This window comes from Anopheles coluzzii, chromosome 2, assembly GCF_943734685.1.
Source record: "Anopheles coluzzii chromosome 2, AcolN3, whole genome shotgun sequence".
Taxonomy (NCBI): Eukaryota; Metazoa; Arthropoda; class Insecta; order Diptera; family Culicidae; genus Anopheles; species Anopheles coluzzii.
Window position 1 is genome coordinate 22,925,619 of NC_064670.1, and position 14,605 is coordinate 22,940,223.

The window sequence follows — 14,605 nt, forward strand, 5'->3', positions numbered from 1 at the left end:
TCAAAACATGCCTGCACGCATGCCTTCGTCCAACCAAGGGGAAAATTCCGGAATACAGACGATAGGCAGCTCGCATGGTCGTAGATTTATTTTTGCAAGAAAGCTTAAATAACCTTGCAAAGGATGGAACGGAATTGGAAAAAAATTGACTGGTAAATTAATTACAATGCAGTTCATTTCACATGCCGCAACCGCTTCATTGATCTTGATAAAATGGATTAATAATTTATTCATTTATCATACACATGTGTTCATAATTAATACCCATGTCCAGAACCATTGCATTCATTCAAAACCAAATCCATAATCAATCAGGTTATGATTTCCACAACGACCAACACATTAAAGTTGGTTATGAAAACGCAGCAAACGTAACTGGGTGAGGATTACATTCAAATGAAACAACATTGTTCAAAATATAACACAAAATGTATGCTTTTGACTGTGTCGGTAGCTTTCTCAGGGTGATAAATGTGTGCAAAACTGGTGTACAGCTTGTGCACACTTTCTACGTCCGGCGAATCTCCAGCAGTTCCCGTTTGATGCTCCCCCATTTCAATAATAAATGCAAAACGCAAAATAGGAAATTTAAAAATACCCTTCCATTAATAATGATGATTGAAAAAGCAGCCATGCCAGCCCGGGCGATAAGCCCGCCTGCAATGATAAACGAACGAAAAACAACAATGCTGCATCCTGCCATCCGCGCGTTCCTCGCGTAATTGCCAAGCGTGCAAACCCCGTGCACACCGCACTTGCACCACTGCGAAGCAGCATGGAAATCAAAATAATAGAAAAGTAATTCAATTATCGATGGAAGGGTGATGGCGTTCCGGACTACTATTCAAACACACACACACACATACACACGCGCGTGCATGTGCGCGCCTGGACTTGCATCAAACAAATCTGTTGGCCATCGGGGTCGATTTTTCACGCTCGCTCTCGCAATCGCCCCGGTACACACGCGCGTACGATTGAGCCTGACGGTGAAATTAAGCGTTCGCTCGCTACCGTCTCAGTGCAGTACAGCGGGCATTACTGGGTGCATCACGATGCTGTTACCTTTGCATGCCGCAAAACAGCAGGCGCCTCAACCGCAGCACAGCGGCATTGTGTGGCGCGTGCTTCTTCGCTAAGGGCACGGGAGACAATATTAAATTGAATTTCCAACTTATTTAATAGCATCAATTTGGCTGGATCGTGGGCCGATGCCGCTCTAGATGCAGGGCTCTGTTTTTTGCTTTATTTTTCCCCATAACCATACATCCCATGTTCAAATCGCGAATTCATCAAACGCCCCGCACGCTTGGAGCACAATCGCGGCGAACCTTTGGCATGCTATTTTCTGCTCAATTTCCATCCATAAATCAATTGTGAGCGCGTGGTGCAGCGTCACTATTAGCAGCGGGTTTTGGTAGAGATAGGGTAAACTATTTTTCTTTCGTGGGTTTTGGTTTGCCCTGCGCAAAATAATGCGCAGGACTAGAGTGCTGTAGCCACATGAAGGAGCCCACAGGATGTGCAACGCTCCACTTAAAGGCAAACAATTATTGGCTTCCGCTAATATTTAAACATAGCTCATGTTTAATAATAATTATTTCCTCCCCCCAGGTTTGGCTTGCCTGCAACAGTTTGCACAACCATAAACTCGTGTACAATTAAAGGAGCGCTTTCCTCCCCGGAGTTAAGCCCATGTCCAATTTGATTGCCGTCATTAGGAATTAACAACTTCCAATGATTAACACTCATTATGCTTGCACCACTTGACGCCACTCATCACACTGGGCGGGAAGGCAAGTGGGCTGGGCAAATCCCCCACCATGCAAACCATAACATTCAGCTAAAAACAGTGAACCGTTTGCCTTAAATTGGGTTCACTTCATCATTATCACGACCGACCAACCGGCCGGCCGGCCGGGTCGACCTTCCTGCTCAGCGGCGCTGCGAGCTTGTGAGGATTAAAAAGCGGATAAACTTTTCTCATTTCATAAACACGACGACACCGATGTGTCCGGCCGTACCAACCTCCTTCCCCGGTTTGGACCTTCCTGTCCCACTGGGTGCGTGGGTGTGTGTGTGTGTGTGTTTTTACTCGCCACCCGTGGTGGACCCTCCACCGACCGGGTACAAACGATGCCGCCGCCTCTCCGCCTTGGGATTTGCTTAATTACAATTTTATTACATTTTCCGTTTCCATTTATTTGCTCTCCACTTGACTGACCTCGTGCAGTAGCATACACCGACGCTCACAAACACCAACAGCACCGATTGCACCAATGCAACCAGCAGGCTAACGAACCTGCACAGTGTGCAGCACTGGTGCAAGCCGTTTAATTAGTTGCGTTTTGCTAAAACAAGCAGAAAGAATATAATTATGGTTTTATTAATCATTTAAAGCCACGTTAATTAAAGTGTTTGGCGATTTACGTCGAAACTGATGCTTGCTTGCTTCCAGGCACCGAATGTGTAAGCTGAGAACGTTGTGTTCCTTAACATTCCAACTCTCCACCCACTTTTCCTCGAGAAGTTTGCGTTCCATTGGGTTTCCCTCTGTACCGGAGCCGATACGCAGCCAAGCGTTACTCTTCTGTCACTTGACGTGTAAAACCACTTGCGTCAAACGACGTAAAGCACCATCGCTATGGTTACAGTATGCGTGTGTGTGTGTGTGTGTGTGCGATCGCAAAGCTCTCGATTTGTAGTGAACGGTGTCACCTAATCCTTCGCCTGCCACCGTAAACGCGCGTCATGTTCGCACCCGGCAACACTTCGGGAAATAAGCAGCGTAATCCTCCTGTCGGCAAGCGAAAACAATTCAACACTCTCCCACTCTCCCCAGCAGTGCGTTCGAGCACTCTTGGACATGCTCAATTTGAAGTGTGTTTGAAGTTTAGAAGACACACAACCCCACCCGTCACGGTTGTACGGCATTGTGTTCGATTTAATGTTAAGGGCAACAGAAGCACCCCGCTGTGAAACATAATTCTAGGGCTAATAAATACTAATCACAGTGCACCCGCTTCACGGCACCCCCCTGCGCGCACTGACGCTGACGCATTCCACTTTTTCGTAAGTGAAATGAATGTGCCTCTAATTGGTGGAATTATGCAGCACCGAGGGCAGCCACTACCATCACCCACCAACAAGCTTTCAGGCAAGCACGCTATGCCACTATGCCTCATATCTTCATTAACCAATCCGGTACGGATGGAATTGAAATTCCGCGCACGATAATATCCCTCTCACCCAGGCAAGGAAAGGAGTGGGAGGAGAAAGCAAATGGAGAGAGAAAAAAATCTGTAACCGAAACGAAGCCACCGAACGCAAGTGAATGAAAATTAGAGCAACGGACTTTGGGCACCATGAAAGGGGGTGATAGGATGGGTTTTGCATTCCCTTAAAACTCCCCTCCCGTACGCCCGCAGGGTACCATGGGAGCTAATTAATAATGAAGCAAAGCCATGAACCTTTGCCCGCATCCTGTAAAGTTTACACTCACAAAACTACCGTCGTCAGCATCGTACGCTTCAAGCGTTAAGATGATTTTTTTCTTCTTTCTTCTTTTGCTCATCCCATCCTTCCAATGTCGACTTTATGATGTGCTGGATGAGCTTGCTTGGTGGCAGTTTCTTGTACCTTCATGGGTACAGTGTTCGGAACAGATTGGAAAGACAAACACGCAGCATTTCTGAGCGGAGTTTTCCAATTACATTGGCTAGGCGGTCAAACGAAGTACGACATGATCAGATGCCATGGTTCAATTTTTGGCGTGCATAAACTTTAATAGAGTTGTTTGATTTACTTCCCCATCACTCCTAGACTTCTTGGTGAACTCGTTTGACTTTGTAGTGTAGTGAACTTATCAGAATTTATCACTGCATAGATTCATTTTCTTGTCGCCAGCAACCAACTTTAAGTGTCTAAACAAGCTAATGAAGTCATACCAGTTGCCTAGATGCAGGCGGTGCATAGAACATAAGAAGGAAATTATTGTATTAGCATTACCGTGGATTTTATTCTGTTAATTAAAAGTGTGCGAAAAAGCCCCCAAATATAAGCTATGACATACAATAGGTAGTTTCAAATGCAATCGTCATCAACAGGCTTGGGAAAGTTCTAATTCTTAATTTGTATTGTTTTTGTTTCGAATCGACTGGTTGTGTAATCGACTAATTTTCTAATACTAAATATGATTTAAATGTGTCTCATTGTTGTAATTGATACCCTGAGGGAAAGAGAATCATTTGCAGTATTAATTCACACCAGCTGATTACCATTGTAAACTGAAAGCGCCTAAATGTTTGCAACTTGCATTGCAATTTGTCCCTTCCATTTCTTTATTTAAATTCGCTTCCGTCTATGTGTAATTTACATGAGTGCAATTTTGTTCAATTCATTATTCAAAGCTTTAATTTAAGGATTGATTTCCGCTGCACCACTTAATATTTTATTATTTCGGGTCACATTCGAAATCCTTTTTCCAAAAGCTCTAAAGTCATTACTCAGTGTGTGTCACACTGAGCAGCTAATAAAAGCTACTTGATCATGCTCGGCAACATTGTAGCCCATCAATCACATTGCCCGCAAACCACTATTCAAAGCCCCCCACGAGTAGTACGTAAGTACTACTGCACTCCCGTGTGCATTATCAATTCACGAGCCAACCCCGTGTCAACCAGCGCGAAACATTAATTTACCAAATATATTTCCCATATCATCATCCCGGTGCCCGGCAAGTACGTTCTCGCGATTCAGTACTCCTTAACATATTCAAACCGCTCAACACCAATCGATTCTGGCGGCAGCAGCAGTAGCTCACATCAGCCAACATATTCGGCAAACGTCAGCAGAACAGCAAATTTCGTGTCAGCATTCTGACTAGACACGGTGCAAAACATGACACCAGCAATAGCCGGTGGCATTCTCATCATCATCATCCGCAGCAGCAGCAGCAGCACCATCAGTGCCATCATATACTCTCGGTACGCTTGTCGCATGTCAACAAACGCTGGTTGGCACCTCCTTCTAACACCCAAAATGGAAACACCCCTCGGAGCGGTGAACATGGTTGCTTCGTGTAGAGAGTAGTGCCACTACCAACCATTCGCCATTCGCTTTCCGCGAGCCCCTCCGTGTTCCCGTTCCGATGATGCACGCGTTCGACTTTGTACGGTTAAGTACCCACGCGCTCGCTCGGCAAACTACCGGCGAGGGAATGGAGGATTTTCGTTTTTTTTTTCGGTGCTACTGCTGCTACCATTAGTTTTACGAACTGGACCACCGAACAGATCGTGGCCATCGCATGATGCTGACGAGCACGGACGCCGACCGTCACGACTGGGCTGCTGGGCTTTGTGCCCAGCCAAGCGCGCCACGGTTTACAGTTGAAGTTGTCACTACGGTGACAGGGATTTCGCGTGCCCGTAGCCTGTCAGATGCTAGTGCCAGCTTTGTGACCGAAAACATCCGCATCGTTACCGTCCTCGCTGCGCTTCCCTCGCTGCCTATCTAAAGGTGTACGTACCGCACTAAATACACCCTCCGAAGGCAGGCACATGCAAATGGACTTTCATTCGATTTGCCGCCAGCAGTCGTCCTGCACCCAACGGTTCACAGCGGGAGACAAACATCCTCCCCCGAGCAAATGCTCCTTGTCCTACAAAATATGTGTAAAGTTGCTTCCTTTCATGTTTACGCCTGTATTCATCCGGAAATGCTTGCACTAAAGACTCTGACCTTCGCCACCGTTAAGCGCACCATTATCCGCTCCACAAAATCGAGATTCGGGGCGGATTACGAAGCTGCCGAGATAGGGAGAGCGATTTTCGTGGCCATCGGTTTGAATGGTACCATTTAAGGAGATTATTTGTGTTCCATTGTGAACGGACAGTCACTGCTTTATCGGCTGCCCTGATGGTTCTGCGACTGTTCGCAGCGCCGTTGCATTAATTTTTCATTCCATCCAGCTGGACCATGCTGACTTGTTAAGCTGCTGATACAAAAAAAAAATGCTCTCTATGCCGACCATTTCCCCCCAACTCATGGCACAAATGGTAGGAGTTTCCAACTGTACCGACAGGCGCCCCCACGTGAAAGCAATATGCAAACACAATATTGCTGGAATAAATTAAACCTCATTATCAGTCACGAAGCTCACCCCTCCAACCCCGAACGCCGATTGGTCAAACATTGGCTCGAAACGGGTCTGTGCGAAAGTTTTCCGCAATCGATTACTGACGAACGTAATCGGCTACGGTGAAGCTTATGTTTCAATGAATTTCGATCCAGTCTTTCCAACGCGCGTTTGAAAACGTTTCGGTGGAAGAGTTATTAGAATTTTACCAAATCTCATTATGCATTCGCCGTTTGGGGAGGGCATTGGGCGGGCAAAAGTTTCAAGCCGTACCGTAACGGGTGCTTCGTTTTATGGTAATAGCATTAAACTTTGCACAATGCTACAGAGTAATTCTTTTGTAGGCTTTTTTTCCCCGAGCCAACACGCCACTCTCTGTCGATTGTGAATGAAATGGTGGTTTGCATGTTTCCGCACCAAGCGGTTGAAAAGTTGTTTTGTACAGCCGTATAAATTATGCGGCGAAACTGAAAGCCACCACGAAGTTCTGCGTGCTGAGCAAAAGGCTTCCGCGCACACAGGACAGGTGTTTGCGTTGCCTACGTACGCACCGTTGTTAACCACTTGCGACAACACAATGCATCTTTTCGTGACTGTGACTGTGTATTGTAATTGTATGAATTGGCCCTTCTTGTAGTCATCCCACCAGTAACGAAGCACTTCAACTCCGACAGCCGACATCGATGACTACTTCCACTTCACTTGTAGCGTTGTAGCGATAACATAAAACACTCACACTCACTCTCCAGCATACGCACTCACCTAGCCCAGTTCCAGGTGCCGAACACCGATAAAAGGAGGGATAAATTGATTCTAATTTCAGACACATACACTCTCTGACACACACACACAATTGTCAGCTGTATCGAGGTGCCGTGGGTTTCCGCACACCTCCATGTAACCATCGGTCGCACATTCCCGGACACCCGGAACAGCCGAGGAAAATTTACGACGGTAATTTATGTCTCCGGTGCTTCCTTTTTTCCCCTCCTTGTGTTACATTTCGAGGCAGCTCTGTCACCTGCCGCCGACGAACGGACGGAAGCTGCCCCCGGAAGGTTCACCTTTTACGCTTACGTGCGAGCGGAAACTAATTGCGACCACTTCGGCATTGCCTAATGTAACGCATCTTCGATCGTTCGGGCCGCCGTCGTGTGGCAAGGTTTCCAAAACAGGTCGAATGTTAAAGGGCAAAAAGGGAGGTTAGCTTGCGAGCGACTGAACTTGTTGCTGAAAGTACGATCAGCAACACCCTGAGCTTGCGGGCGACGCTGCTACGTTGGGTGCCGGTCGGTGCTGGTCGGCGTTTGGAACGAGGCAAATGAAAAATGCTGTCAATTAATGGTCACTTATCATGGTGCACATATAATCATTCGAGCGAAATCTTAAGCCATCTATTTGCTGCCGATGTGAAGGGGGCGTCCGCTGTTGTTAGCTTTAAAAACGGGATTAACTCTGCTTTCGCTGTTCGAAGATTTCATATGCTAAAACGCCTAAAGGTATGCACAGTTATGGTATTTTCGTATATCTGCGATCTGTTTATGTAAAGATCTCACTTATTGTATGCCTTTTAGTACCATTTGTACAAATTTATTGAATTGGTGAGGATTATGGGAAATTTAAAAAATAATAATAGCTGACTGTAATAAGACAGATTTAAACTAAACGCAGGACTAGTTATGCTCCCGTGGGTAATTAGAAGCAGCTACTAGGCTGCAGGTCAAATTAGAGTTGATGCACATTGATAAAAAAAAATAATAAATATGGGAAGAAAACAGTATTCATATACAAATTAATTCAAAACGGTTAAAGATAATATTTTACTTGCTATTTTGATTTCAATTTAAAGTTATTTTACAAAAAAAAAACTATAACATGTTGAGTGCAATTCAAATTTGTTAACGCGATAAGTCAAGAGCAAAATTAGTAAACATTTTGCTATTCTTTTCTTTGGACTAATCATTATGCCAGCATTGCTAATACTTCTCTACGCTCCGGACTCGTCCGCTCTATTTTCCTGCATAACATAACCTTTACTGCAACATTTCTCCAAACATCCCCAATACGTGCTAATCAATGTTTGTGCACATTACTTCACCGCTGGGAGCAACATTGATTACCGGTCGCTCTCCTATCCAAGCTGGCTGTCGATAGCTCGGAGACTCGATACATCCAAATCCCACAGCAAAGCAGCAATTTTGTGTTCGAAAAAAAAAACACACACACACACACTCACACCAATCACTTCCAGCACGTCGTGAACGAAACGAACAGAATCGGAAACGGAAGCTCCGCCAGCGAGGTACCTACCGCTCATAGCAGCACATTTCTTGCGCTGAAATCCAAATTTTCTTCATCATTCAAGCCACATTCCTTTGTACAAACAGAGATCGCATTCCTTGGGACGTGCCAGTACCGGAAAACGGTCGGTGGAAGCGGGCGGTCGGAATCGGTACGCCCGACAATACGATCTAGTTAGCTATGCGATGGCGGCGCCCTTTTGTGTTCATTTGCCCGCGTGCGTGCGCTATAATAAGCTTGCAATTTTCCCCACATTAGGAGACTGCTCAGTTCTGTGAGTTTGAGTGTGTGTATGTGTGTGTGTGTGTGTGTGCTTACATATATTGTCCATTATTCACAAAAATGTAAACCACTTACGGTGCCTTCTAGGAAAAATTGCCAAACATTTGCTGCAGCCTGCTGGCGGTATTTATTGTACCGAACCGAATAAAACAAACATTTTCGTCAACCAAATCAACGGTACCACTGCATGAAAAGGAATTTCGAACCTCACTGTTGGGTGGAAAGGAATTGCAAAGTGACTGAAAACAAAACATCACAACCACAACAAAAAGGCACATCCCGTCGTCCACTGCGACAACAACACCGTGACAAGCAAACAAATCCATCTGATTAAACGTCACCCGGGAACGATGCCGAAGGCGAACGGTACGGTGGGTACGAGAACGAGAAATTTAATCCCCCCCATTGAATTTAGTGCTTTGATGGTGAAATCGATGCACTGAGTGTTTTTCAATGAACTGAATAGAGCAAACTCTCGGCGGTTGCTTCGTCCATGTTTTGACTCGATTGAATTGCCCTGAAAGGGACGGTAAAAAAACACACACTGCAAACCAAAAATTAAGTAATTAAATACAGAACAACATCCTGGCAGCATGTCAGCATGCGCTCTTGATTTGCTGATGTCTTTTCATTCTCTTTTTTTGTTGGGAAGAAAGGGAAGGAGAGATTTTTTTATTACAATCTTGTCAATCATGTTTTGCTGTGGTTGAAACCCAATTTATCCGGTTGTTTGTCTAAAAAGTTAATTTTGATTTGGTATTGCATACCTTTCGGGGGTTTTTTCGATCAGATTTAATAAATTGTTTATTTGGCAATGTGTGTTGATGTACAAGCTTTTTGTTTTTTGTTTTTGGTTGTGAATATTTATCAAAACAATAGTTAAATTATATTTAGTGTAACCTATTCTACTGCGCCAAAGTTTTTCTTTCCCTTGTGAGTTTCAGCTTCGCAGCAGCTGAAAGTTTTCGCTTTACAGTGCCTTCCATCACATTCCGGTTCCGGCACTCTGTAGCGAAACCTGTCATTTCAGTTTTGCCCCAGCTCGTGCCTCATACCATTGGGAATGCTTTGACAACAACCAGACTCCATCACTTTAAAACGTTTGCACGCAATCGATTGCTAGCGCGATTGGTCCCGATAATACCACAGGGATTGCGAATGCTTCATTGGACAGGATTATGGTTTTATAAATGGCACTTTTTCCCATTAGCAGCGAAGCAATAAGCAGCATTCAGCTTAATCATTTACCATGCTAAACAATGGACGATTAGGCAAGCAGGTGAGGGATGATTGATTTGTACTTTAATCAGGAGGGTAGTTTTAATGGCAAATATTAGTGGGCAAATACGAACAAACAAAACGGACGATTCAAAATGCCATCGGTTATCGGCACATTTAGGTGATCAATTGAGCGATTGCAGCCAGTATTAATCAACCGGAGGGTAAGCTTTTGTTTGTGGATGATTGTTTTCCCATTGGAGCTAGTATTTAAATTCTTTGCTCTTATTTTCTCTTGCTCATATTCCAAAGTACCATTTTTCCAACACAGCTTATACATCGTTTTTTGTATTTGCCTCTTCCTACCAGTGACTGTTTTTGCACACCCCTTTGAATATTGATACAGAACTCAACGTCCGGTACTGCACAAGCTCAGCACAAATCCCACAATTTCAACCCGAAACCATGTTTCAGTAATTGAAGTCTAGCCAGAATAGCAACTCCATGTTGATTGCGGCTCACTGGAAATCGGAAATGAAAAGTTCAAAGGAAATGTTTGTTTTTTTGTGCGCAATTTTTCGTCCGTTTTCATAACTCACACACAAAGACACACGTTCGTATTGGAGAAACCGGGTGCGTGTTGCAATGGTGCGCAATGTGCACTTTCCACACTGCGCGTTTCGGTATCGATAGGAACGGCACCAATCTGTGGCGATGGAAACGCATTCTGTACGAGGGATAAGTTATTAGCCTCACTACCATCGTCATCGATAGATATTGCGTCAATCTGCCGCAATCTAGGGCGCAGTATTAGCCGAGGGATACATCCGATTCCGATTCCGACCGTTAGTAACCCGTGTGCGTGCATCGTTACGAAACGATCGAACCAGCAGTAAATGTAATTGTCAGCGCACTGAGGTGAAGCAAACCCGGTGGGCTGGTCATTGCTTTTAATGAATCAGGTTCAAGCCGCGTACGTTCGACACCGTTCCAGGGTGCACAGCTCGTTATCGCTATCGATCGATTCTCTTGCACGCGTGTTATGATAATGAAATATTACTTGCTGATGGGTGCGCGACACGTACTTAATGGATGGGTCCGCCTGAATGCATGGTGAAATGTGGCAACATGATACGGCACTGCTTGATAGTTTTTCTTATATCGAATCGATGTTTACAGCTTGCGGATGGAAATGTTTTGAGCTATCACGATTTTTTTTATGTTTGTATAGGGCAAGTTACAGAAGCACTCAAAATATCGCATATTATGATTCGTTTTTATTTGCATTTGTAATTGACGTACCTCCAATCGTTAGAGTCTCGTCAGTCTCGCCACTTACAAACGCTTAATGAAACGCCTAAATGTATGCGCTGGTTGTAGCACTCTATTCATATTAATTAACAAAATACGTCATGCGCATCTTCACTTTTATCTAGAAAGGCCGTTAATGATGCAATTTCAATATTCGTATGAGATGGACAACGCTTCATAGAACATCGCAAAAATTAATTCCCAGAAATTAAAAGCACTATAAAAATAAATAAAGATTACTTCTTTTCACATTAAAAGTTCAGGCGAATTTCCACGCAGTGAAAACTTGTTTGCTTGCTCTAATAGTTTTGCCTAAGCGGATACAAATTCGCATACATCCATTGCCATGACGAGAGACCATAAAACAAAGCCCAAATCAAAATATAAACTCAAAAATTTTCGTAGAAAATCATAGTTGTTAGGTGAAAAACTAAAAACCTACACAGTGCAGCAATGCATTTACAGAAAAAAAACACATGAAAAAAATATTCGGACTCCATGTACGGGCAATTCCTACGTTTTGTTCTCTCCCTGTACATGTTCGGTACACTACGGTATGAAACAAAAACCAATCATTGCTAACTCGCATCGGAATGGACGCTGTTATAGCCCCGCAGACAAGATAAATGATCACAAATCTGAACCAATTTTTACATTACATTGCCGTGTAACCCCGACTGGCACACCGGCAGCTGCTTTGTTCTCTTTCACTCTCTACCGCTGTTCTGATGAAATTGCATATCGAGACACGGGCGAGTGCAACCCAAAAAAAAAAACAGTGCACCGTATACTATCCAATCAGAAACCTGATATTTGCTGTGCGATGGTACACTCTTTGCACTGCACTTTTCATCAAAGCTAACAGACGCGGTTGGGGCTTCGGTGCCACCCTACTCGTACCCGACGACAACACTTTTTTGTCCTGGTATAATTCTTCTGTAACATAAAACTAAACCATCGTCGTGCTTTCCTTGCTGTTTCGATTGCTGTTACGCGTCCGAAAGCGCTGTTTGATTTTGAGAAAAAATTTAATTACGTTCACGCAAGCCATGCGCTAAAGCTCTGCGGGCAATCTTTTTTTGTCGGCCATTTTTTTTACCTTGCCCATAATCTCGTTCAATTCCACATAAACACCACAGCGCACACCCGCTTGGCTCGTGCTACTGCTCGTCATACAAACTACAGCTTGAATGATGGGTAGAAATAATCATCCCGGCGTGCCAGCGTCCCGTCCATCGGTCGCAGCGTCGACCCAGCGACGGCTGAAGTTCTTTTCCGTTTCCGGTGCTTGAGGCAATTGCCTGAGACTGACTGCCATCGTTTTGGATGCTCCCGCATCCCTGCGCATGCTGCACGAGCATGGCATTCACGCTGAATGCATTCGATGAATACTTAAGGAAGGGTTAGAAACAAAGCACAAAACACACATGTGTATCCAACACACGACCGCACTGTGCAAACTGAAGAGCCATTCGCTGTGGCCATTAGATTCTGTTTGCACACGGTCGGCTTCTTCGACCGTACAGCTGGCTGAGCTTCATACTTCTCTACCTGCATTGGAAAACCAGCAGCAGCAGCAGCAGCAGCCTTAAAATTCCTACCATCTACCGGGATGGGGATTAACCGGCACAATCTTGCCAGCCTTTCTTACTGCTGCCTGCTCGGGAAAACTTTTCGATCAACTTTAATAATCACACTGCGAACCCTTCAAGCAGGCGAGCGACGCCCTACCCCCACACCCCCAGCGATGAGAAACTGCTTCGCACCGCTCGAAAAGTGTGCTAAATAATAAAGCGACTTTACAATCAATAACAGCATTGTGACTGAGCCGGCGTTTCATACACCGAACGCCATATGTCAAAGCGAGGGCGCTTTCCATCCGGGCGGTGTCGCGTGAATTGAGATGAATAGACATAGGCAGGGAGTAGGGGCGTGCGAGGGAGCGAAGATCGACGGAGAAGTAGAAAGAACTACTACTCGCTTTACGATCCCAGCGGTGAAAAAAACTTGCGCTTTACCCGCCCGTCATTCGTTTGATATTTCTTCGTGTCTACGGTTGAGGAGGTCAACACAGTATGGCTGCACGGAGCGAAGGATTTAGCCCGGGTGGATGGTCACAAAGCGCAAACAGGAATCCGTCTAACGCAGTCATAGCCGACTAGTTTCCGGTTCAGTGAAAATTTAATATCCTTTCACCCCATTTTTCCCTTCGGACGGGGTGAAGCTTGGGCATGGAGGGGATGCATTTTTTGTTAACTTCCCGTTTTGCTCATGATAGGATCGTTCTTTGAAAAGTGATTAAAGGTATATGAGAGATCATAGGGGACAAAAGGAGTGGCGAATACGGGACGTGATGCAATTAACGCAAGTTGATGCTTATGGCGAGAATTTCCCACAGCAAACAGGCTAGAAAATGGACACGACGTTGGGAAATGTAAATAAAACAAATTGCTTTCCCTTAATGTGGCTTTTTGCCTTAATGTATGCAATATGAACAAATACGCCGAAATGTATGCTATTGGCTTGACACCAGCTCTTATTTAATCCTATTTTATTCGTATTCTCGAAAACAAGAACATATAGCTTAAAGGTTGTTTCAGGCCTATAAAACGTATTTAAAAATAGAGTTTCCTGTAAATCTGCTCATTTCTTTTCAAGAATCTTACAAATTCAACCATTCCTTTACAATTCCAAAAGTTATACTGAACCTTTCCTCCTAAAATTTCCTTTTCTCAAGCAACAAAAGCAACGAAAAACATTTAACTGGAATGACACAACTTCATTCCAAATACATCCTTACCGCGTAAGAACACTCGGAATGCTCAAAACAAAAATCTCCACGAAATGTGTCAAAACCGTAACAGCGCAATCGCCCGGCAACCGTCGTGCTATTCGTGATTCCGTCCCGAAATCTGCCCCTAGAATTGTTAATCGTAATTGTATTACCTTCTGCATTCATTGAGCCATAAAGCAGCAAAACAATTCCTGCTAATCACAGCGCCATCCTTCGGTTAAGCAGTTTGCTTCACCAAATCGCGAAAATTCAGTCAAATCAACTCAACCGAACCCTTTTTTTTTGTTCTCACCCGAACGACTTCTCGGAGTCGGAAAACCATTCGCGTCTGTCCGTATCCGTCCGTCCTGTCCTATTTGTCTTTTGTATGCTTCACCGCCACACAGTCAAAAATGGCAGCAACTGTGGTGCTATTTTCCTCCATTTCCCTAAATTTTGTACCGTTTCCATAACGACGCTAAAGATCTGCTGATAGCTCGATAGCTCGAAATCGAGCGTCTTTTTATTGTGTATTTTACTTCCTCGCTGTGCTACATTGTCCATGTTTTATCGCGAACGCACGA

The 14,605-nt window shown here is 44.5% G+C and overlaps 1 protein-coding gene across 16 annotated transcripts in view; it reads right to left on the reverse strand.

Moving 5' to 3' along the window:
• Positions 1–14,605, reverse strand: part of LOC120953825 (voltage-dependent calcium channel type A subunit alpha-1-like) — an 85,521-nt gene that overhangs the window by 67,978 nt on the left and 2,938 nt on the right. The gene's annotated exons all lie outside the window — the stretch shown is intronic.